General features: G+C 35.5%; 1 protein-coding gene and 1 pseudogene across 1 annotated transcript in view; both read left to right on the plus strand.

Annotated features, from left to right (window-relative positions):
- Positions 1 to 914: 914 nt before the first annotated feature.
- LOC109109437 lies at positions 915 to 9152 on the plus strand (annotated as a pseudogene).
- A 12964-nt stretch (positions 9153 to 22116) lies between these two features.
- The window catches only part of rap1gapa (RAP1 GTPase activating protein a), an 87916-nt gene continuing 84907 nt past the window's right edge, over positions 22117 to 25125 (plus strand). The window contains exon 1 of the mRNA XM_042750150.1: positions 22117 to 22339. The gene's annotated coding sequence lies outside the window, so the exon portion shown is untranslated. The remainder of the gene's footprint in view (positions 22340 to 25125) is intronic.

The following is a 25125-nucleotide window of genomic DNA, read 5'->3' on the forward strand; positions in this document are numbered from 1 at the left end:
ACCAACCTACAGACATCCCCCAAACCCACCCTGTCTTTGATCCAACATTTGTCTGTTATTGTTTACAATGCCTATCAAAGAACATTTATTTAGTCCTGAGGAACCAACGTCAACAGAAACTTTCCATTCTTTTTGAGGAAAAATCCTTTTTTATGATATGAAGACAATGAAAGAGAAGTGCTTTTTTTCTTTTGCATACAATTTTACCGGACTCTTTCCTACTGTGAAAAACAAAGGCTAAGGATATGGTGTCAGGATGAAACAACAATGACAAAGCTACCAGGGCTACCAGATTACCAAACCTGTTCCTGTATTTACTTATATTATTATTATTATTATTATTATTATTATTATTATTATTATTATTATTATTATTATATTTTATTATAGACAGCTGAATTTTTCAGATTTTTTTTGACAACGGTGGTTATTTTCATAGGTTTATGTACTTTTCAGTTATGAAGCATTGATTAATTTGTCAGTTATGCCATAGTTGATCAGCATTGTTGGCGTAATAGAAATTATAAAAAGAATTATACATTTTAAAAAATCTAAAAGGGAAATTATAGAAATTATAAAAATAAGATTATTTCTTTTTGTCAACATCAAGATTTAAATATTTTAAACCATTTATTCCTTGTAGTTTCTCAGTTAAAAATATACATAACATTTGCATGCGTATTAATTATCCGTTAATAATGAAAACTAGTTTTTTAAACATATATCTATATTGTATATGGATATCTAGAAACGCTCTCAGGATTGTCCAGATTACAACGATTAAAAATCGACGCATTTACGTCACTCCGTTGAATACGTGCAGCCTGTGTACAAATCGTCATTCGGACAGAGGTAACAAAGCAACAGCCAATCAGAGCCGGTTTTAGAGAGTTTATATTAAGCGCTTTACTCCACTGATGGCAGTTCTCTGAGCGCACCTGACAGACTCAAAGACGATATAAGATCGAATCACAGAAGACATGAGGACTTCTTTCAACATGACAAATTGGATGATACATTTTAAATTGTAATTTTTCGTGCTTTTTTGTTAAGTGGATTTTAGGACTGCAATTTTACAACACAACGACAAGAAGAAAATAATTATTCTGTAATTTTTTTTAAAAAAAGAAGCATTTTTAACCTGCCACTATGGAGTCTGATAAAAAGGTAATGTCATATTGCTTGCCTTATAATTCTAGTGTAGTGATATTTTGCCAGTAGTACCTGAGGAATATAACTAGAGAGGAGAGAGTTTTAAGTTAAAACATCCAAGAAAGCAAAATTAGATTTGTCTCATTCTGTCATTTTCTGTATTTATTTCGACTGACATAGCTGAAAACTCTTTAACTCTCATTTATATTTTTGAGTTGAGGTTTGTATGCATCTGTATCTAGACAAATAGTGAAACTTTATCTGTCTGTCTGTCTATCTATCGATCTGTCTACCCATTTATCCATCAAACAAAACTTATTTTTGTCTCCAGCAACAAAGGTCTTGTGTCATTGGTTTAAACCCTTAAGTAATGGAAATATGTGGTAAAACCTTCTAATAAGACCTCTCAGACCACAGCCTTACTCGGGGGTTTAGAGAAGAAACAGATTAATCACATCAACCCTTTGTGTCATTGACATAAGTCTCATTTATCTTGTTTGCCAGGAAAAGAAAGTGATGAAAGAGAGAAAGAGATAGTGGCTGAACAAAAAAGCGATCACAGCCTCTTCTGAATAGGAGAACAGGACAGCTGCAGGGTTAGTCAAGGTCACAAAGAAGTATAGACACAATACTCTGCATAATTAATATTTACAGAATCTTTACAGAATTAAAGAAAACCTATTTTGAGACACTTATCAGTTTTGAAACACTTTAAGACCCAAGTCTGTTTCAAAATTGTCAAATTAATTTGTAACATTTAAAGTTTACATGGCATATTTAAAATTATTTTAAATATTCCAATATTAGTGCTGTCAAATGATTATTCACGATTTAATCTCATCCAAAATAAAAGTTTTTGTTTACATAATATATGTGTGTGTACTGTGTATATTTGTTATGTATATATAAATACACACACATCCATGTATATATTTAAGAAACATTTTATGTTTATATGTTAAATATATTTATATATAATATAAATTATAAAAAATTTGATGTATTTATTTTAATATTTTACAAATTTATGTTTTTTTTTTTTTTTTTTCATACATACTAAATATACATAGTATATACACATATTGTATAGACTAAACAAAAACTTTTAATTTGGATTAGATCCAAAATACTTTGTTGTTGGATCCATCAGTGCTTTGTACTTGATTAATGTATATGCATATGCATTATAATGAACTTTATAATGAAGTTTTTTAAAGAACACATTATAATGAAGTTTTGTAGAACAATGACATTTGGTTTATTATAACGTGAGCTTGAGTGCACTATAAGATCAGTGCTCTTAAACTGAGATTATTAAAAAAAAAATGCTGCTGTAAATCCTTTGAAGTTTAAACCCCATTGATTCAGTGGCTCAATGGACCTTGGATTGCTTATTAATTTTCTATATCTTCATTTCATAAGGAATGTTAAGCTTCTAAGGACTTGAGGCCAATGTTACTCAGTGAACATTGCTAAATGCACATCAATTTATGTTTTTATTCATGCATTTTTTTACAACTGCAATTAACTGCATGTTCTGACCTGTGGTTACATAATATTTAACAAGGTTTAAGTGTTTCATGAAGCACACGTTCTGTGGTCAAGTCAGAGCTGCACAGAGCATGACAGCCAGGAGGCGCAATTGTCCCACAGCAAACCTGCCAAAACAGTTCGTTTCTATTACAGGGAATGTTTGTTAAACACAGCGTTTTCTGCAGTAGGCAGGTGGCAGATTAAAACACTATTAAAAGGCTACTGATGTAACCTTCTTAAGCTTGAGACTAACTAGTGTTTGCTACCTAGTGTATGACAAGTAGAGGATTCCCAGAATAATATTCTGGCCTATATTCTCAAAACATTCAGTTTGTGGGATTTGCCATTTTAGTACACAGTTGTAGAGTTTTACTCCAGTGGAGATCAAAATTAGCTATAAATATGTACTAAAATGTTATTTAGCATAAGAATGCTTAGGAGCATGTATAAAATCACATGCCGGGGTAAGCAGTATTTTAGTTAATCTGAGCCTACGTGCTAGCACTCATGATAAAGTCGTTGTCTTTGAAGGCCTGTTGAGCCCGTTATGTAAAAGCCTGTGGTTGTTGGAATGGATTGAAGTGGATTGGAATAATAGGCTGGAGTTGCCGTGGTACGTGTGCGTGAGTTGGTTCAGGTGCTGCCAGATCTATAATAGGATCATTGATAATCAACAGGGTTTCCCTCATTTAGCATCTTACATGTTGGGTTCACAGTTCTGTGTAATAAACTGAACCATTGTTCACATCGTGGTTAGGAAAAAAAAAAGATCAAAATAATTTGAACAGTTTAAGCTATCTCATGTCTTTTTTGGCTTTAGCAAAGCTGTAAAAGGAATGCAAAGGCCATATAGAACTGACTATTCTATTAGTATGTAAGCATGTTTCCACCATGGTATAAAAAAAATAAGAAAGGTTTATCTCACAATTCTAACTTTTTTTTTCTTGTAATTCTGACATTTTTCTCAGAATTGCAATATATAAACTTCAAGTTCTGACTTTTTCTCTTACAATTCTGAAAACATATTTCAATTTTATATTTATATCTCACAATGACTTTAAAAAAAGAAATTCCAATTTTAAATTTCACAATTCTGTCTTCTTTTCTCCGAATTCTGAGTTTACATTTTACAGTTCAGATTTTTTTTTCTCTGATTTCTGTTTGAATCTCAAAATTCAGTATTTCAGTTATTTTGTTTCTGCCACATAATTTTGTGAGTTTATAGCTCACAATTCTGACTTTTCTTTTCAGAATAGCAAGTTTACATCTATTATATTTATGCCGTTTTAATTCTTTTCATTCTGTGGCTGAAATGGGATTTCTATATTTTAATAATATTCCACATGTCATATTATTAAAATCATACAGTCATTATCAGCAAAATGCTCCCGCATTTCAGATTTTGCTATACACATGAATATTCTCTATATTGTTCCTTAAAAATCAGGACTAAATGGTTAATCGTGAACCACATTAAAATATATTTTTTTAAAATATTAAAATATATAATTATGTTGTTCTTCTACCATTACAGCAGTTGACGCTTCAGCTGATGATGGCTGTTGGGACTGCTGTGATCGGCTCCTTGCAGTTTGGCTACAACACAGGAGTCATCAATGCCCCTCAGAAGGTGAACACTTTTAGACATGTAACAGACATGACATGCTTTTTTCATATAAGCACTTAAGTATCAGCATATTGCTAATCGACAAATTGATATATGGGTATTGTTGATGTTTGTATGTTAATGTTATTGTGTAATGCATCTCATTTTATATTAGCTGTGTAAACTATGCTGTATCAATCCTCCTTCTTGCGTAGCCTTTTAAGATATGCTGATTTACACATGCAGAGCATTCTAATAATAGACCAGCACTACTGAAACTCTTCAGAAGAGATTCTTATAACAGCCTTTCTTACTGTCCATAAAAGGGCAAGTACAAAGTCTGATACATAGATTTCTATTTCAAGGCTACTGTTATGTGCATCAAGTAATAAAATAAGGTATTAGACTTGTAACAAATATGAGTTTTCACAGTAAATGATGAATGAATAAATGACCTTGACCTCTTAATACTTCACATCATCTAAGGGTTCTGGATAAATCTCACATATACTTGAGAGAACTCTATATATAGAGTGCAAATCATATGCCATAGTTTAGCGATAGTCTTTTAATAGGATAAAGAGAGAAAGTCAAAAGTCAATGACGCATAAGGACATCATTACTGTGAAATAATACTGTGATATTAAGATTATTAGTAAATTGTTGGTGAGCATTTTTTATAAACATTTAAAATGTTTTGGATTTTTTAAATTGTTTTTGAAAAAAATTTATTGCTACTTTTTTTTTAATAAATATGACCCCAAACTTTTGAATGGTAGTTCACATATTCAGTGTAATAGCATGCAGGGAATGTTTGAGTGAAGAGTTTTGAATATTCTTTTAATGTTATTTCCTTCTGGTTTCATATTTATTGTGGAAGAAACTGTTAAATCACAACAATAAGCCGAGGCCTAATCTAGATAATACGCCTATGTTTGCAGTTTTGTATGTTTGATGATTAACTTAATCAAGCTTAATTAAGCAGATTCTTATGCAATCTGTTCTGCCACTGTAGTCAGCATGGAGTACTGCTCCCTCTGCTGACGTAATGTAGAACTGCTGCAGCAAATGACTGTTGACTTACTGTACAATATCATAAAATCATAATTTATTTAATAATAGTGTGTTAATAATTTTTTTTTTAAAGAAAATTTTTAATTGAAATGAAATATCTTATACATACCCCTTCCTAATGATTTTCATAGAGTATGTTCTTTTCTCTCATAGACCATCGAGGCTTTCTACAATGAGACGTGGTATAAGAGGAACTCGGAATACATACCGTCGACCACTCTAACTACACTCTGGTCCGTATCAGTGGCCATTTTCTCTGTCGGTGGCATTGTCGGCTCCTTCTCAGTTGGGCTCTTTGTAAACCGCTTTGGCAGGTAACTTAACCAACCAATTCAGAACTTTACAAATTTTTATCCTGAGTTCATGTGTCTTTAAACATTCTCTTTCTGATATTTTAACAGGAGGAACTCAATGCTCATTGTTAATGTTCTGGCCTTCATCGCTGCTGCTTTAATGGGCTTTTCCAAGCTGGCTGAATCCTGGGAGATGCTTATTATCGGACGCTTCATTGTAGGCCTTTACTCTGGCCTGTCCACAGGCTTTGTACCAATGTATGTAGGAGAAATCGCCCCAACTACATTACGTGGGGCACTGGGCACACTTCATCAGCTTGGCATTGTCATTGGCATCCTCATAGCACAGGTCAATTAATATGTTATCTTTATTATGAGACCACTTTTAGTAAAAATTAAGAATTTTACATTGTATAGATAGATGTATAGATTTCATTAGAAACACTCCTGCTTTGTTCTGTAGATCTTTGGTATTAAAGAAATCATGGGGACCCCTACAATGTGGCCCTTCCTACTTGGCTTTACTTTCATCCCAGCCATACTCCAGTGTGCCCTGCTGCCCTTCTGCCCCGAGAGCCCGCGCTACCTCCTCATCAACCAGAACGAAGAGGCCAAAGCTAAGAGTGGTGAGTTTTAATACCCAATTTAAGATGTTGCCTAGGGTTTCTCCAGTCAGCCTAACTAACTCATTTCCACAGTGCTGAAGAAGCTCCGTGGTACTGAAGATGTGGATGCAGACATGCAAGAGATGAGGGAAGAGAGCAGACAGATGATGAGGGAGAAGAAGGTCACCATCCCTGAGCTCTTCCGCTCATCGCTTTACCGCCAGCCCATCTTCATTGCTATCATGCTGCAGCTCTCCCAGCAGTTCTCCGGCATAAATGCTGTACGTTTTCTTAATTTCTTTATTTAGCATTTATCAGCCCATCCATCAGTATACTTTTCCATCAAATTCTATTGCTTGTTGTGTTAGAAATACCAGCTATAAAGATGATAAATTTAAGTTTACCAATATGCCATGTTAAAAAATGTAAATATAATATGAATAAAAAGAATTGTGTTTTATATATAAGAATATCGTGAAAAGGTTCATTTTTTTGTAACATTTCAAAAAGTGAAACTTTTATATATTCTAAATTCATTACATGTAATGTAAAACTTTTTTTGATGATTAGAGCTTACAGCTCATGAAAGTCTAAAAATCCAGTATCTCAAAATGTTAGAATATCATTTGATATTATATATATACATTTGAGTTTCATTAAATGACAATCCCTATAGTATAAATTCCGGGTATCTCCACAATAAAGGGAAAGACTGCTGACTTGGCAATGGTCCAGAAGACAATCACTGATACCCTCCACAAAGAGGGTAAGTCACAGAAGGTCATTACTGAAAGGGGTGGCTGTTCACAGAGTGCTGTATCAAAGCATATTAAATGCAAAGTTGACTGGAAAGAAGAAATTGGGTAGGAAAAGGTGCACAAGCAACAGGGATGACCACAAGCTTGAGAATACTGTGACGCAAAGCTGATTCAAACACTTGGGAGAGCTTCACAAGGAGTGGACTGAAGCTGGAGTCAGTGCATCAAGAGTAAGTTGCTAAGTGGTTCAAAGTCCTCTTTTAAAGTAAATTTTTCATTTCATTTGGAAATCAAGGTCTAGAGTCTGGAGGAAGACTGGAGAGGCACAAAATCCAAGCTGTTTGAAGTCCACTGTGAAATTTCCAAAGTCAGTGATGATTTGGGGAGCCGTGTTGTCTTTCTGGTGTTGGTCCATTGTGTTTTATCAACTCCAAGGCAGAGCACTTTTTGCTTCCATCTGCTGACAAATCTTTTGGAGATGATGAATTCCTTTTCCAGCAGGACTTTAACACCTGCCCACAGTGCCAAAACAACTTCCAAAATTCAGGATTTTCCAAAATTTTTCAGGAATAAATTACATTTTAATATATATTTTAATTGAAAACAGTTATTTTAAATTGTAAAAATATGTCACAATATAATTGTTTTACTGAATTTTTATCAAATAAATATAACCTTGGTGAGCATAAGAGGCTTCTTTCAACATCATTAAAAATCATAATTATTCCAAACTTTTGACCGGCAATGTTCATAATGTTAATGTGCATGTTAAGTGCATGTAATTGTGTTTTTCAGGTTTTTTATTACTCCACTGGTATATTTGAGAAAGCAGGAGTGTCTGAGCCGGTCTATGCCACCATTGGTGCTGGAATTGTGAACACAGCATTTACAGTTGTGTCGGTAAGTTAGTGCGAACATATTTTTTGTGATTTCGTCCTTTATTGAGGTGCATGACAGTGTTTTGGATGAAAATGCTTGTCACTCTCTCTAATTTAGCTGTTCATAGTGGAGCGAGCTGGTCGAAGATCACTACATCTTATTGGGCTGATGGGAATGGCTGTGTCTTCTGTTCTCATGACCATAGCTATGGCGCTACTCGTATGTATCTGCTTACACTGATGTACTATATTTCTGTTGTGTAAACTGGTGTTTATTCACTAACTGTCCTTTGCAGGATCAAGTGAAATGGATGTCATACATCAGCATCGTCGCCATCTTCAGTTTTGTGGCATTTTTCGAGATCGGACCAGGCCCAATCCCATGGTTCATTGTGGCAGAACTCTTCAGTCAAGGTCCCCGGCCTTCTGCCATCGCTGTTTTTGGTTTTTTCTACTGGTTTTTTGAAATTTTTTTTGTGGGTGTGATTTTAGTGTGTTTTGGTGTGTGGAAATTACATAACAAAGGCATAACACAGGTATAGTCATTATTTTCTCTTTAAATACTCACAGTTTTTTCTGTTGACAGGAACTGACAGGGCCGTACGTTTTCATCATCTTCACTGTCCTCCTGCTGATATTCTTTGTCTTCACCTATTTCAAAGTTCCTGAGACCAAAGGGCGGACATTTGAAGAGATCTCTGCGAGCTTCCGCTCAGGGTCCGAGAAATATACCCGAGATGATCTGAACACGTTGGGGTCAGATTCCCAGCTCTGAGCTCTGTGCCAGGTTTATACAGTAATGCTGTAGACTAACCCAAGTGAGTGTCCTCGACTATAGCACAGTGGGTATGCTCACAATGGCAAACTATTATATTACTCCTACTAGGAATGCTGTAGGTTATGCACGGTTTACTATGCACTAGTGTTGTCACGATACTGGAATTTCTAACTTTGATACTATATTCAATACCATTTTCGATACCACAGGGTAAAAACTGGAACAACATTAAGGGCATAACATTGTTGATTTCTGTTAAATAATAAATATGACAAGGCTAGAACTTGACAATAAGGATTTTTTTTACAATAATGAAAACTTCTTGAGGTGGGAAAACACTGGAGAAAAATGCTTATGGATTTGCATGTTTACTGTATTATTTTTGCTATTTTATTACCCAGAATAGGGTGGTGTGACCATTATTGAGTATAATGAGCACTATAAACACATGTAATGCAACATGGAATTCAATACAATATATGGATTTGCATGTAATACTGTAAAATAATATATTTTCTGCCTCGTTCTGTGATAAGAAGCCAAATCAGATCGCAAAAGGATGTTATTTCAAACACTCGACTGATGTTACGAAGCAAGTTTAGAGTTGGTATTGGTATATCAGTACTATGGAGAAAGAGTTTTGAAACCGTATATGATCAAAACTGTTTCAGATATTTCAGTATCGCTATGTATTAAAAAAAATTACATTTTTGACAACACTAGTATGCAGATTTTCTGATTGCATTTAATACTCTTATGACTTACTACATTTGCCAAACTGTGCAATATTTGACCAGTACACTGCTTCTCAATAATTACTCATTATTTCACTGGACTGACAAAAGTGTGAATATTTGTATACAAAACTGTATTAAACATTGCAAAACTGCTATATTTATTTCTGAAATCGTAACCAGACACCTCTCTCTAATAATATGCGACACTGTGATTACAGTGTACCATGCAGTTTAACCCTTTTTTTATTGCATACTGCAGACTATTTTTACATACATTACGTATTACATACTGTGCTATTATTACTATATTGTAAAAGTAATATGATTTATACAGTATGGTGTAGCATGCAGTATTTTAGTATTCCATTCTGAACGTTCCCACTGTCTTACTTCAGCAAACGAACAGTAGCACAGAAAGTTTTGCTTTTTTCCTCACACCAACTGTTTTTTTTTAATTGTTTGTTTTCTCATTCTGAAATAGAGAATAGTATCTAAAAATAATAATCACATTTTCTGCATGTTTAAATGCATATGAATAAGATTATTGTACATTTGTGTACTATTAGGTCATTTGAAAGATTCAATTCATACAATTCAACTTAAATATATTGTTTTTTAGACTAGAACTTTTAACAGTTTTTGCTAGTGTCCAGTTAACACATGATGAGTTCTGATATACAGTAATATGTCTCCTGGTGTTTAATCAAGTATAATGATGTGAGAAATTGTTATGGTGTTATGATATATGTTTATAAATACTTGAACTGTAGCTTTACCAAGGAGTGGCAAGATTAATTAACAAAAAGCATACAAACTCAAATCAATTATTTACAATTATACAGCAGTCCTTCTGCTTTTCAGAAGTGTGAATTAGAGTCTCCGATACGATGAGGTTTAATATCTTTCCAAATTGGACCAATCTTATTTTGACCTCCAGCAAATTAACTCAACTAATATATTTGTTATACTATAATATAAAAAAGAATTATATTTTAGATTTGTGCATAATGTTTGATGTTTGTGTGATGATGAGAATTTAGTATATTGTTCATTTCACAAAAGTACAATAATTGTTCACATGCTGTTTATTTATTTCACATATTATTGCTAGGCATTATGAATGAAACAGGCTTCTAATATATATATATATATATATATATATATATATATATATTATATATATATATATATATATATATATATATATAATATTCACTCAACATTGTATAGACTTACATAGAGCCATTCAGCCAGATGATGTAAGTAGGTTCAGGTTTACTAAAGCATATTTTTTAACTAGATGTGCTTAGTATTTTGAATTTTTTAAAACTTTCTAAAAGCCGTGGTTTTGTTCAGTATACCACAGAAATTGTATTAGTAATCCAAGAAAAAATGTGCCAAGACATGTCCTTGCTGGGTATCCTACTTTTTCTAAATAATCAATTTATAGTAGCAAATAAATCAAATAAACAAAACTGCAACAGAGGAACATGTGTCTTTTTTTTTTTTTTTTTTTTCTGGATCACTCCTCAGCAGAAATGTCACATAAAGGTGTTTAAAATACTGAAATGCATAAAGCCACAATTAATATCAACACCAAAAGATGGCAGTATTTCTCTCTACAATAGTACTGGCTATCCACTGTCGGGTGAATGAGATACATTTTTGGTTACCATTGACTTCTATTATTGACAAAAAATTAAGAAATTTCTCAAAATATTATGAAAATATTCTCAAAAGTTTATGTTCAGCAGAAAAACGAAAGTCATACACCCTTACGAAAATTGAAAGTTTATGTTCAGCAGAAAAACGAAAGTCATACACCCTTACGAAAATTAATGGTTTTATTATAGTGTATAGTATAGTAACCATTTATTTATTAAAAAAAAAAAAACTAAAAAAAAAAAACACGGTATATTTTATGGCTCCCACGGTTTTACCATGTTTTTTGGTTTTATTAAACCATAGTTAATTTTCATAGGTTTGTTACGGGATGGGGTTGAGTACCCTAAAGGATTACATAATTTTTGGGGGGTGGGGATGGGGTTGAGTACCCTAAAGGATTACATAATTTTTGGGGGGTGAAATAAAAAAAAAGTTTGGGGGGTATTAAAAGTATGTTTACTCTCCAGCTGTGTTACGTTACGTAAGAATGCATGTTAAATCAGCGTTTTCAAACGTTTTATTAATTACCGCGAATTATTAGTCAAAGTTCGCTGATATTAAATGATTTTGTATGGATATCAGGTTTTTGAAGCTTTTTACTGACACAAAAAATATTGTACTTATTGTTTTTAATAATTTTCTAGGTTTGTTCTTCACAAATAAAAATCACATTGTGATACACCTGTAATAAATAAAGTATAGGCCTACCACAAAGTGACACTAATGTGACTCACATCAGCTCACTTTACATTATGTGAGCAATATTTGGCACAGCCTAATATTCTAAAACTAGTTGTGTTAAAGGAAAAGTTCGCCCAAATAAAGAAATTTTATTGGAATTAATCACCCACGGGACATCCAAAATGTACAGTAGATGAGTTTGTTTCTTCACTGGAACTAATTTGGAGAAATTTAGCATTAGCTACTGCCTGCACCAATGGATCTTCTGCAGTCAATGGGTGCCGATAGAATGAGAGTTCAAACAGCTGATAAAAACATCACAATATAAATTTGTAAGCACATTTTCAGCAAATTTTAATTTTTTGGTGAATTTTTTTCATTTTGTGTTGAACAATTGTTAATTTAATGAAAGCATTGATCCTGCATGTTTTCATTGATGATCCATATGTGCATTTGTGCATATTTGGACCTAGTTTCAGTTTAGTGGCCAGTCTGTAGATTGATAGTATTATCGTATTGGAGTGATGGAGAGAGATAGTGACTTTTGTTATTTTGGACATAGTTTTAGTTTTGTGGTAATGGTGAGTGTCATTATAACAGAACACCGGGTGTCTTGCGATTTTGTCATGAAGCAACAGATTGCAGCTGACTGTCATTATAACAGAACACCGGTGAAATTATTGAAAGTGATAGTGAATTATGAAAAATGTTTTTATAGGGTATTTAATTTAATATTTTTAGACTGAAGATTGGAGTGTTTTGATACAGTCTGGCCAAAAAATATTGGCCCCCTTTGGTACTATGATCCAAAAAGGCTGCGAAAAAATTCATCTGCAGTTTAATCCTTTTGGGTTTTTTATTTAAAAAATTCACAAAAATGTATCCTTCATTGGATAATAAGAATTTAAAACGGAGGGGAAATATCATTGGGATATTTTACACAATTATTCACATTATTGGCACCCCTATAAATTCTTATGAGGTAAAATATCTCTGAAGATATTGCCGTTCATATTCACAATTTTGAGCACTCCAGCAATGATTATAAAGATGAAATCATCCAGCTCTGGCTTCCTGTTTCACAGAAATATAAAGAGGAGGGAAAACAAAGCCCAAATTCCCTAATCATCCATCACAATGAGAACAAACCAAAGAATATATTTCTGATGTGGCAGCAAAAGATAATTGAGCTTCACAAAATTGGTGAAGTGGGCTTTAAGAAAAAAGAGCTAGAGCAGTGAAAATTCCATTCTACCATCAGGGCAAAAATTAAGAATTTCCAACCAACAGAAAATGTTACAAAACTGCCTGGAAGAGGACGTGTGTCTATATTGTCCTAATGTGCGGTGAGAAGGAGAGTTTGAGTAGCTAAAGACTCTCCAAGAGTCACGGCTGGAGAATTGCAGAAAATAGTTTGAGTCTCTGGGTTCATAAAACCTTTAAAAAAATTCTCATTTCAAAAACAAACTAAAGCATATTCAGTATCAGCCAAGACTGGAACTTTAAATGGGAATGGCTTCTATGATCAGCTGAAACTAAAAAATGAGCTTTTTAGCAGCAAAACACTCAGATGGGTTTGGTGAACACAGAGAAAAAAGTACCCCATGTGTACAATGAAATATACTGCTGTATTTTTTATGTTGTGGGCCTATATTTTCTGCTGGAGGTCCTGGACATCTTGTTTAGATACATGGCATCATGGAGTACCAACAGATATAAAATCAGTAAGTGACTGGCTCTGTTAGAAACTCTTATAATGGGCCATGTTTGGATCTTCCAACCGTACAATAACCCAAACACAAACCTCAAAAACAACACAAAAATGGGTCACTGAGCCAAAACCAAGCTTCTGCTATAGCCATTCTAGTCCTCTGACCTACACCCTACGGAAAAATGAGAGGAGTGAACTGAAGAGGAGAAGCACCAACATGGAGCTGGGGAATTCTAAGGGTCTGGAGTGATTCTGGATGAAGGAATGGTCTCTGATCTCTTGTCAGGTGTCTCTCTAACCTCATCAGGCATTATAGGAGAATTTAGACCTGTTTAAACTGGCAAATAGAGGTTTCAAAAAGTACTGAATAAAAAGGGGCCATTAATTGTGGCCAATGTGTATTAGAGAAAAAACATTTATTTCATAATGATATTTCCCCCCATTTTAAATTCTTATTATCCAATGAAAGGATACATTTTTGTGAATTTTTTAAAATAAAAGACCAAAAGGATTAACCATGCAGATGAATTTATACGACTGTATATTGATGTATTATGTATTATGTAGTATTATTTATACTACCATTAGAATTTTAATACAAAACTGAAATACAAATACAAAATTGTTTGGAGAGTCAAATAAGATTAAAATTGCTTTGTTTTAGGCACGATGACTGACTTGAAACAGATCAGTGGAGTATTGTGGGTTCTTTATTCAATCTCTCAGAAAGTGTAATTTATTCTGATAGAGCACCAAGTTGTTAAAATCAAACTGGAGCCATGACAAACAGCTATCTTTGCTGAAGATAACTTTGATCATTTTACTCTGAGAGCTTTATTAGCATATGAAGAGAAGTTGCATCTTCACAGAGCTGGTGGGGCACACTTTCTCTTGACTGGATGCCTTTTCGGTTGTTCTTTATATGGAGACCAATGTCAGATTCCAGATGTTTATTTTTTGTGTGTGTGCATGCACATATGTGGATGTGCATTTAAATATTTCATGTTGTTTTCAATATTTATGAAACAGCAAGAACAGTGTGTGCTTCCCGCTCTGAATTTCAGCTCAAGGAATTCATGCTAATTTGATTTTGTTTTTGTAATCATTGTCTATCCAGCTGTTCATGTCATTCACTGTGTGAATTTATTCTCTATGATTTCACCCTGTAACAACAAAAGCTCTGCAAAACAGCATATTGAACATTGCAGGAATCCAAAATTATTCCAAATGTGCTTAAATAACTGAAATGACACAAAGAGATAGTGGAGAAACACAGAAGACGAAAAGGAGATTTATATATTATTTATATATATATAATTTTTTTATATATAATTTTATTTATAAAATTATAAAATGGATGGAAATAATATAAAAGGACGAAAAGAGTAAGGAAAAGAAACAAAACAGGAAAATATACTTATTCCCAAATATATTATATTTCAGCTACATGAGCTATTTAGTGACTAATGATCTTGTAAGCACTTTTTACACCAGTTGTGGTGCAAATTAACTCACTCTTTCACTTCTAGCATCAACAATTCATAGTGCAAGTGCCTTTTCCATCAAAAATACATTAAAATAGGCCAGTCTGTCTTGGATTGCTTCCTCCCAGGGAGATCTGAACAGCCTGCAGTAAATACAGAAAAACTCCTCAGTTCTTTATTCATGCATACAGACCCAAATAAAGTCAGATTTGTTGCCTCGCACAGATGCAATTGTTCTGGAACACAGCCTTGACACTGGTGGCCTTGTTATTATTTCCTGATAATTACAGGGTAGTGTTAAAAAAAAGAAAAACAAGGTGACTTTCCTACTCTCTGGATGGCAACAATTATGAGAGCAATTTGTATCACGTCCTCCAGTCCCTGCCATGCAACAAAGAGCTTTGACATTATTGTCTGGTACTCCTCTGCTTCTCTTCGGCTCCAACGAGGAAAGAAGCTCTGAATTTCATTAAGGCAAAGATAATGACTATGTATAAGACCGGTTCAGGGCATGAGAGGTGTGATTAACTTTCTCTCTCCAAATACTGAGCCGAAGGACCGGGCTGAAGGAACTGGAGGAGGCCCATGTTTTAGAAGGTTTGGTTGTTCTCTGTTGTGGGCTCTCCTGAGGGGCCGTCTTTGATGTGTGTTGTGGACGTCAGAGAGTCAGCCAGGGCTGATGTGGAGGGATTAGCATTGAGATAAACACATGAAAAAAATCAATGACTTTCACTGTACAAGCCCATCTACTGCTGTGGGTGGAGTAGAAATGTTATATTGGTTCACTGCAAAAGCGTGTCTCCCACATGTCCCCTCAGATTTCAGAGCCAAGTGGATTTTAGTTCAGTGATGCATCTTATGATTACAAAATGAAAAAATGCATTTATTCACCCTCATTTTTTTTTTTTACAACTGTATGACTTTATTTCTTCTGTGGAACACAAAATAAAATTTTGTCTCGGTGTCTTTTGTCCATACAATGTTGCTTTAAACCTCTTTGACTTTGACAAAAACATTCTTCAAAATATCTGTGCTGCAGAAGAAGTCTTTCAGGTTTGTAATGACATAAGGGTGAGTAAATGACAACAGAATATTCATTTTGGGTTAAATTACCCTTATATTGTTTTCCAGGTCAATTTGACATGAACACATTTTTGAATTGTCATAAATATTTATTAACCTAGAATGTTTTTTATTTAAGCTGTTTTTGTTTGGGATTTGATTGTGTGTTTTTTGTGTTTTGATTTTGGTTTTTTTGGAGGTGGTTTTATTTGAATGATTTGTTGATGGATTATGTTTTTATGAGTTTATGCATGTGAATTTTTCTGGGGATCAAACCTATGATATTGGTTTTGCATGCTCTTTGAGCTTCAGGAAAGCACACACAAAACAATAAAAAGGGAAAATGTATTTAAAATACTGTTATGATAATTTACATTTTTTTAAATACCACGCTTTCATTGTAATGTGTGAGAAGTATTCATGTTAAAGGTTTAAAAAAACTTCAATAGTGTGATTATTGGAGAACTGTATTATGGTCAATTTAACCTGTAACAATGATAATACCCAGAATTTTAACATAACACAGAAAACTATGAAAGCTCCCACACTCACCTCAGTCCAGCATCGCACTGTAACCAGCGTGATCTCATGCCTCAGGGCAAGGTCTGTGCAATGTATTTGACAGGAGCCTGTGTGTCTATGCATACAGTTGTGCATTTCAAAAGACCAACCATCCTATTATTGTCATTTGTGATATGCTGCATGTGAATGGACAGTTGAGAGTGCCGCAGGGGAAAGAATGCACTGCTTATCAGCTCAAATAACAGAAAATAAAATAAAACATATGATAAAGAATGCATGTGTAGTCATATCGTACATGTGATCTACAGCTGGCGGCAGGAGAGCGAATACATCATGTTAGTGAGCAGCTAAAAAGACATTAGAGTCCATAAGCAGATGGGCCATGAAAACATAATAAAAAATAGTTATGGAAGCACACACTCAAGGTAATACTTTGAATATATAACTAATTAAAAAATATATATTCTTATAAGAATAATAAAAAAAGTATAGTTAATAATTTTAATTTATTAATAATTTTATGTTATTTATTATTATATGATGTTGTTAGTTAACCGTAATAAATTAATTAATAATTGTGTCATAAATTCAGATATTTTTGGTGAACTCTGGGAGCTTTCTTACCTGATGCATTCAAGGGCCAGAAAGGTATAAGGACATTGTTCAATTATTCCATGTGGCATCAGTGGTTTAACCATAATGATATGATATTTGTGCGCAAAGAAAAAATAAATAATGACTTTATTCAACCATTTCTTCTCTTCTGTGTCAGTCTTTGACGTGCGTTCACGAGAGCACCATGACACATGGTTGTGGTTCTGCTGATGCAGGAGCTGGCGAACTATCCCTTTAAGATGGAAACATACTCTACACAACTTGAACGCAGTCACATCTTGCTATACAAGATCATTTTTAAGTGCAAAAAGTCTTCAGATTCTGAATCTTGCTGGAAATAGTAGGTCATCTGGGGACTTTTTGCCTTCTGTTTTATGAATACTGTGAATTTGGACATTCTACTTTGTTCACATTCTTAGTCCTGCGACTAGGGCACATCCGGGTTTTTTTTAACACGTGAAAAACAGTAGGCCTACACCAAAAAAAGTGGTATGTCTGAAGTCATAGTATTCAAAAAGTGTAGTATATAGTATAAGATGTAGCATGTTCATACTATCCATATTCGTACTATGTAATGTAGAACATACTTTTTTAACAGTTGTGAAGTAGGTTTCAAACCAAATGTACTGTAGTATCTACTAGAAAGTATGCGATTGCAGGCCGATAGCTTTCTTTTTCAGGTCAACTACTGCCATGGAACAGCAATAGTTTTAGGAAAATCTTGCTATGCAAATTAGTTTTGTTTAAAGCAACTTACAGGCTCAAAACAACAGCAACCATTCAATGGCTGCTGCATGATTCAGCTCTGGGGCGGCCGTGGACAATTATGTGATAAACTAAACCATCCACAACTTTGATGGCCAAATATGTGGGCATGACTGTGTGGAAGAATGAAGACATGATTTTGCAAATATGGCAAGACAAAATTACAAGGCCGTAAAAGGAAAACAAATCTTTCTGCAAAAATATGAAGTGACTGCTCGAGCCAATGACTTCTGTTCCCCACTTTTGACTATGCAGTGCACACATTAATTTTTCCTTGGTGAAGTTTATGTATCTTTTAAGCTTGTTACATAACTTCTTTTCAATCCCTTGTCAAGACTATTGAAAACCCTGAAACATATAAATGAATTAGCAAAGGATTGTCAGAGATATGGCTACTGTGGAGACAGTTATTGTCATTTCACAGAATGCTGCCATTTTCCTGGAAAGGTAGCCTAAATCATATCAAGGAAATGTTTAATGTCTCAATCCTTACCTTAAGTCTTAAAGCATTCAGAATTAAGTCTTCACCTTGTTTTTGTTGGTCTCACTGATAATTAAACAAAATGCCAGAGTTACTTAGGGGTTTAGTGGGTCATTTCTCCAGCTCAGCAGTCACCTCAAAACTGCAAAAGATGCAACCCCTTGACATTTGAAATGTCAGCGGCAGTGGTGATGTCATACGTTTGCAGCTTGGGTCTGGAAATTTTATAATAACATACGTGAGGATTTTAAAATGAAAAGAGCAATCAAGGACACAGTTTTACACTCATGGATAAAAATGGATTACATTTGACAGGCTGGAAAAAAATTCAAAAGAAATGTAGAAATCTGAAATTCAGAGCCAAAAGCACATGTAGCGCAAGTATATTTTTACATGGCATCTTAAACCTCAAATATCCACTGTAGTAAAAATGCAACACTTAAACAACTGAAAAATAGCTGTTTCAATAAACAACATGCATTTTTGAAGCATTCAGGTTTATGCAGGTTTATGTGTGAGTGTGTATCTGTCTATCTATCTAGATATTGTTTATAGAGATCAGTGCAGTTGCAGGCATAAATATGTTTTCAAGACTTTTCAGATCTTATGAGAATGGTGCAGGGATATTCCATTTGCAGGAAGTAAGGACGCTGAGGCGGTGTTAGAATCCATGTGCAGTGTTTTTAATGAAATCCACAGCAAAGAAATCCAAAACAGCAGACAGTGAATCAGAAACTTGAGGCAGGCAGGGGTACATACACAGATAGGCAGTCCAATCCAGGCAACAAAACAGTGGGCAATCCAAAAGGCAGAAAACAGGATAACCAGGCAAAGATCATACACAAGAAGGCAAACAATGGCAATGGGAATGGGAATGGGAATGGGAATGGGAATGGGAATGGCAATGGGAATAACGCTCGGTAAGGCAGACAGGCTGGCAATACTTCACAAAGTAACTGTGGCTAAGGCCCTGATTAAATGTCCACCAAACAAGAAATGACAGGTGAAGCAGAGGGAGTGGCACACAGTCAGTACTCGGGCGAGGGCTCCCTTTGCTGGCGTGGCATTACAAGTTGCAGGCATAAATATGTTTTCAAGACTTTTCAGATCTTATGAGAATGGTGCAGGGATATTCTTTTTTTTTATTTTATTAAGTAGGCTAAATTGGCCCACTTTCTAGTATATAAAAGTATATTAATGTAACAGTAGTAAACTTTGGGTAGCCTACACAACTAGTTTACGTCTATGTTTTATTTTGTACTGCAACTATACTAAAAGTGAACTTATAGGTATACTTATAGTTTACTAATTAAATGCCTGTAGCATTTTAGTACACTTTGAAGTATAGTAAACTAACAGTAATAGTAAACTACTAGTTTAGTAGTTTTATACTGCAAGCATGCTTATAAGTTTTCTTTAAGTGAACTTTACATCATACTTTATGTATACCACTATGTCACTATTTAGATATCAATTTGTATATATTTTATTATATGATTATCTGAACATACAAAACATCAAAAGAAAGAACAGGGTATCTGCTTGTAAACAAAAACATTTTATTCTAGTTTCATGTATTCTTTTTTATTAACACTTGAATGTGGGTAAGTTTCATAAACAAAAGCGAAAAATAAATAAACATTTTGAACAAAAAGATGAGAATATAGATTGTATTTTGGATTATGATTGATATTTAGATTGTAGATGGTAGTCGATCAACACCCCAAAGCTTGACAGTCATTTCATGGGTCGACATTTTATTCCATAATGTTACACAGTTTTGATGCTGTTTTATGTCTGATGGTAGTGTTAAATTCATAGACTGTATAAAGGTTAAATTACCTGTGGAAGCGTCTGTTGTTTCGGTTTCTTCTTCGCTTGTGTTTTGGAAATTCTGTACAGAAGATGTGTAATAGCTCCCCCTACTGTATAACAATGAAACCATGGAATCTTGGTTTTTTTTTTTTTTTCGTTATTCTGTTTTTTTTTGGTTTTTTGTTACCTTTTAGGTTTTTGTTAAATTCTACAACGAAAAATGCTACCTGTAAAATTATGGTTTATAAATGTCTAAACCTACCACAACCCTAAACCTAGCCTTAGAGTAATACAAATTCCCGGTGTTCTGTTGATTTGCGCTATCCTGACAGTAATTATGTGTTATATTCGCGGTTGCAGCTAGAAGGGGTACGGACCTATTAGATTGTGTTTTATTAAAGTCTACACCTACCACAAACCTAAACCTACCCTTACAGTAATGCAGATATATTAAATTTTGTTGTTCAGCATGAGAAAAGGATGCAATATTGATGTGCGCATGTGCAGTAAACCCTGTGGTAGGACAATCTGACGGGTAGGATAAAATGTCAGGACACCGGAGCACAAGTATAGCTCAAATATATTTAAACTTTTTTCTAAGTCAGTCAAGTATACTTAAATGCCATTTTAAGTATATTTCTAAGAAGTACATACAGCACATTTCTGAGAAGTACATAAACAGCAGACTGAAAGTATACTTTCCTATTTTTTAGTTTAAAAGAAGTATACTAATAGCACACTTGAATAAACTTCTTTTTCACAAGGGCAGTTGATAATACAAGTCTCAAGAAAGTCAATAGTTTACATGGCCTATGTTTATCTATGGCTACTTGGTTACATTTATGTTCAGTTTTGGAATTTTGCAACTTTAACCTTTTCATAATCATTAAATTATTTGTAAACTCATTACTCATTGCAATTTATATCTTTTTTTTTTCAATTATTCAATCCGACATTCAATAGTAGCCTATAATATTTTTCAGTTGCCTTATGATGTACAGTAGTGTAGGCTGTAGCCTATTAGTTCCCAACCTTACGTGTTCCCCACAGGACATTAATTTGGGCTACACTCACGAACGCTCAGGTGTTCTGCAGGCACGTGCAGTTGTATTCATAGCTATTTATACGGTTGTAAATCCGTTTTCGTGGTTGCTCTGGTCAAAGAAAAGCTCGATCATACTCTTTTATTTTAACCCGCAACGACAGAGACGCCGCTGATACGGACATCAGTGATTTTAACCCGCAACGACAGAGACGCCGCTTTTTTTTTTTTTTTTTTTTCTTGAAATTCACCCTAAAACAAAACCCTGTATGCATCCTGATGTTTACAACAAATGGCTTCATAAAAACACATTTAGTAGGTCGTCTCTAAGGTTGAATCCCAACATCCAAAAGCAGAGCGCTTGCACATCACAGCAGATCAGACATGTGATCTGTGAGTATAATTGGTTTTGAACGGGTTTCTGACCTTGTCCACGTTATGCTGTTTTGCAGAATGCAGGTCCTTTATGGAAAATTGTAAAAGGGTTGTTAAAATGGATGTGGGCTTTCATAATGCAAAATGGTCAGATGGAGGACTGTATGGAGTTAAAATTACAAGTCAAACTGATGCAATTGTCACCAGGAATCTATAGCCTTTCTTTTAGTCAATATAGCCTTCTTATGAAACACAAAGTTCATATGGGTCAAACTGATGCAATTGTCACCAGGAATCTATTGTATTTATTTTTGTATATATATATTTATTTATTTTGAAACACAAAGTTGATTTATTTTTTAGTTTTATTATTACTTTGTCATTTTTTTATTGTATAGTAAGCAGTTGGATTTCTCCAGGGTTGCTCTCTGTTTAAGTATATTCAACACAGTTTCAGTAGATAGGATCAGTGCTGTCATGTGTTGATGTCTTCGACTGCTCGGCGTCGATCTGAGGAGGAGTAGCCTGCAGTTGTATGAGAGAAAAAGGAGTGCTCTGTATTATTCAGTACATCGCTGTGTGGCATACCTTTCCTTTGCTTGTGTTCTTACAGTTTAAGCGCACATTGTAGTTAACTGAGTTCGCCCACATCACCGGACTTCACACTGGTGACAACAAGAGAAGTAAACCAAAGAAAACAGAACAAGGTAAGCCGACATACTTTTTATGCTTTACTGTAATGTGAAGTGAGATATGGAAAAAATAAGGCAGAGGAATACAGCTTACGCAAGAGCACTGGATTTGTTTTGCGCTTATCTGTAATAAGATGAAATGCATAGCCTTATAAATAATTCTTCCGTTTGGTAGCCTATCCGCGCTATAGTTTTGTTCGTATGACACTTTAAAATAATAAGCTGCTAACATAGACGGTGTATATTTGAAATGATTTCTGATGCTTTTACTGATTTGGAAACGCGCCCAAAATGCTGTTTTAGTTTTGAGAGATTCTAAATTCGAGTGCGTAGATTGTTTTATAGGATTATTGCTGATGTATGAACGGCTATGGCAGATGAATTTGGGTTAGGAGGGTAGACTATACCTAAGGCTACAGTAGGTTTAATGTGATTGTCTCATTTTGAACGCATGACATAAACAATGAGTTTCAGATGCTTGTGCCGTTTTTTGACTCGTGCAGTAGTGTGCAGTGTTTCTCTAACAACCTACAATATTTATCCTAATTTAGGATGAATTAAAAAAAAAAATCAAAAGGACCAACTTTATGTATAAATTAAGTATGGTATTAATGCTACTAATATTTAAATAAGCTGATACAATGCACTTTTTGTGTGCATGCATGTTTTTACGTTGTACTTATATCTAAAAATATGGCCTACGTCTATGTAATACGTCTAATTAATAATTACACTGTTGACCGTACACCTTAACCCTCCCACAAAACTAACGATAACTGTATCCCACCTCAATATTAGCTAAGGTTTTATCTCCAATACAGTATGAACTCAGTAATTCAACAAAGTCTTGGTTGCATATGTAACCCTTGTTCCCTGAAGAAGGGAACGGAGACGTCACGTCGGTAATGACCGACGAATTGGGATCTCACTTAGAGAGACCAATCCAGTTTGAGTGTAAACTAAATGAACCAATGCACATTGGCATGCGATGATTGCATCCAGCTGCCACTGATCGCAGCCCGAGTATAACTAGGCAGCAGGTGCAACGCATACTCAGGTTTTCTCTGAGAAGCGGAGCCAGTGACCTGGCCACTCAGCGGGGATACATCTCTGTTTCCTCCTTCAGGGACCAAGGGTTACATACGTAACCGAGACGTTCCCTTTCAGTTATTCACTCTCGAGATTACGTCGGTAATGACTGACAAATTGGGACCCCTACCAAAACACCATGGATGCTGTCCCTTCCAGTCTCCTGTGCAAGCCTCCTGCACCCCCTTTTCAGCGTAGGCTGGGGTGGGGTCGCAACAAATAGGCCAGTCACTGTTGTCATAGCACTACCCACTCAGTGAGTTTGGATAACACTGGGAAAACATACTCGTTCACTTAAAACAGGAATGTTGCAGAAGCCCCATCCTTCCCGAAAGAGGTTTCGGAAGCACTTACAGATATGAACAACTGTTTAGGTGCATATGGAAGATTACAGGTGATTGTTACTCTTTTGGAAAATGGCAGAAAGTCTGCCGGGTAAACACAGGCTTTGATGTTATACTGTGGACTTGACACATATGGGAACCACTTAGGTCTCTACTCATGGAACCCAGCCCTCTACTGGTTCTCACGGATTCATCAAGTGAGGGCCTGGTGCCGGACGTTCTGGCTGCCTAGGGGGATGGAGGAGGTTTTAGCAAGTCGACACTAAACCGGGGCCTCTCAGTGCTTCTATCCATTTGAGTTTCATTAAGACCTTCGTTCTGCTCTTCAACATATTCATATGACACATATTCAGGTAGTTCAACACCGACTTTGCACGTTCCTGCATGAGGTGTGCTGTCTGTTCGACCGAATCCAACTCCATACTGACAAATAGATCCTCTGCATTGAGGGGAGTTTGCTCTTTTCCCAGTTTACCGGAAGGGACAACCGGCTGAGGTGCGAGAGCCCCAAGTCACTGTGTTCGCACAACTGATCCTGAGACTGATCTAGTATAAGCCAGTCATCGAGGTAGTTGAGAATGCGAACACCCTGCTCTCTCAGGGGAACAAGAGCTTCCTCCGCAACTTCCGTGAAGACACGGGGTGACAGGGACAGCCCGAAGTGCAGGACCTTGTACTGATATGCTCATCCTTCAAATGCGAACTGCAGTAGTGGTCTATGGTGCAGAAGGATTGACACATGAAGGTATGCATCCTTTAGGTCGATCGCTGCAAACCAGTCTCTGGAATGGATCCACCTAAAGATGCATTTCTGCATCAACAGCTTGAAAGGTAACCTGGTGAAGGGCCTGGTTCAAGACACTCAGGTCCAAGATCGGTCGTAACCTACTGCCTTTCTTGGGTACAGTGAAGTAGGGGCTGTAAAACCCCGTCTTCATATTGGCTGGAGGGACCAGCTCTATCGCATCCTTCGCCAGTAGGACTGCGATCTCCACACGTGAGACAAGAGCATCGGCCGCCTTCACTGATGTGAAGCGGATGTCGCTGAACTTGGGGGGACGCCGGGAATCGCTGAATTGCATAGCCAAGTCTAATGGTCCGCAAGATCCAGTGAGATGTGTAGCGCCCAGACACCGTACAAGCTGGACATACACACAGTGGGGCAGCAAGGTGGAACGCAGGGACCCGGACCGAAGAGAGGTTCTGAGTGTGCAGTGCAAAGGTTACCTGGTTCCACGGTTTGGCAGAGGGTGCATGAGTAGCGCCTTTAATGATGCTCTCAAACCACCTGTTTCTACCTGTTGGGGAGAGAGGAGGATTAGTGTGCTCTGGTGTTGGTCCGTACGCGACTCTCCATGCCCTCTTGGG

Source organism: Cyprinus carpio, chromosome B23, assembly GCF_018340385.1.
Source record: "Cyprinus carpio isolate SPL01 chromosome B23, ASM1834038v1, whole genome shotgun sequence".
NCBI classification, from domain to species: domain Eukaryota; kingdom Metazoa; phylum Chordata; class Actinopteri; order Cypriniformes; family Cyprinidae; genus Cyprinus; species Cyprinus carpio.